Raw genomic sequence first — 1,989 nt, forward strand, 5'->3', positions numbered from 1 at the left:
AGTCTGCAAATGGAGTACAGACAAGAGGTGAATTCCGAGCGAAATGAGACCGCGAAAAGTATCAAGAACTTACTATATCTTGATTTGTGGCTGAGATAGTTTTAGAGATTAATTTATTAGTCGGTTTCTTCGCATAAGACATGGGACTCGGAGGAGTCGTAGATGGTTTCTTCGCATAAGACATGGGGGGAAATTCTAGTGTTCCTACACTCGCGAAGCCCATTCATGAAGGCCTGTTTTCGAGGCCCATAATCGTTTCTTCGCTACGCCTAGCAACACTACACTATACTAAGCTGAGTCAGCGGCTCCGGAAAATTTTTTGAGCTTTGTCTTTTCTCTCGCAGAGAAAACACATTCGCGGGAAAATAAGGTCGAGCCGTAGGAGTTGAGGCTGAGCTTAAGGGAAGTGTGAGTTGTCTTTTCTCTAGCAGAGAAAACACCTTCGCGGGAAAATAGGGTCAAGCCGTAGGAGTTGAGGCTGAGCTCAAGGGAAGTGCGAGAGCCACCGTTGTAGCCGCCCCAGCCACCAAAGTAGTAGCCGTAGTCGCCACCTCCCTCGGAAGTAATCTTCATGTTGCCAAAAATGTTCTCACCGTGCATGGGGAACAGAGGAAGGGTTTCAATCTCCATGTTCATAGATCCATAACCACCATAGTTCCCCATCTGCCCGTTAAAAGCAATCACACCAGCTGAAGAAGCAGAAGCAGATGCAGAAGAAACCCCCTGACAAATGTTAGAGTACTTGTTGTTCATGTTAATATACTGATCCTCAGGTTTCCAATTGGTACCATTACCATTACCAACAAGCCTTGATCTTTGCATGGGCACATGAACATCCAAAATGAACCTCTTCTTCTGCCTCTCCCGAGCCTTGTGGTTTTTGAACCAATAAAAGACGTTCTTGACCTCGATCTTTCCGTATCATTTCAGCTGGAGACAGATCCTCTGAATCTGCTCTGCAGTTGGGGACCTAACTCCCTTGTTGTAGTAAACCTCCTTGAGGATTCTTATCTGATCTGTAGTGGGAGTCCACCTGGTACTGCTCCGCCTGCAAAGCATGTTAGCACTACTCCCGGCTGCTTTGTGGCTTCCTCCATCCTCGGTTGGTTGCTGGGTTTGTGGTTCCATTGGTGATGAGTTGAGAGAATGCGAGAATTGAAGAGTGGTGATGATGAGTAATTAAGAAAGATTGCTGTTAGAAATATTGGAGTTGATGAAATAGTTTTGGGATTGGGGATTTGGGTTTATAATGTGGAGGGAGATATAGGCATGTGAGAGTTGTGAAGTGAAGAGAGGAAATGAGATCAGAGATATATCTGACAGAGAAGGACTAAAGTTGACAGAGATGTGTTCGTAAAAAGGGAAGGGACAAAAGAAAGAGGAAGGAAGGGTATTGTTGAGGATCTGAAACTCAGAGGAACATTTTTTGCGTGAACGTTCCCATCCCCAGAATGCACCTATTTATAGGAACAGGGCATGCAAATCTCCACCCTTGGATGGACAGTTGAAGAGTCAAACTAAGTGACTGTAAATCTTGATTAAGTTGCTCTAAATCTTGGAAAAGCATCTCCACCCGTGGATGGACAGTCGAAGAGTCAAACTAAGTGATAGTAAATATTGATTAAAGTTGCCCTAAATCTCGGAAAAGAAGGGATTATTGGCGCGTGGGGGAACCGAACGGTTTTCGAGGAGGTAACTGTTCCATTTTCAATATTATCTTCTCACAGTGGAGTTTTCAACAGTTAGTTAATGCGAAGTTAAAGACTCATTAAGAAGATAAAACCAAGAGTTTTGAGTTGGGGCCAGCAAGTGGATCCAAAAGATAAATATTAGTTAAGAAATAAAGATGCCGTCGGAACTACAAGAAGAATATATATGTATATATATATATATATATTTTGTACTACAATTGGGCCTAAGGAAATCACTACTATAAGTCATAAGAGGCCTAAAGTGGCCGGCCCGCAAAATCAAGCTTCACACAAAGCA

The 1,989-nt window shown here is 43.4% G+C and overlaps 1 pseudogene; it reads right to left on the reverse strand.

Annotated features, from left to right (window-relative positions):
• Positions 1–288: 288 nt before the first annotated feature.
• On the reverse strand, positions 289–1,128 carry LOC133724926 (protein WUSCHEL-like; annotated as a pseudogene).
• Between the last annotated feature and the right edge of the window lie 861 nt (positions 1,129–1,989).

The sequence above is a fragment of the Rosa rugosa genome, chromosome 1 (genome assembly GCF_958449725.1).
Source record: "Rosa rugosa chromosome 1, drRosRugo1.1, whole genome shotgun sequence".
In the NCBI taxonomy this organism is placed as follows: Eukaryota; Viridiplantae; Streptophyta; class Magnoliopsida; order Rosales; family Rosaceae; genus Rosa; species Rosa rugosa.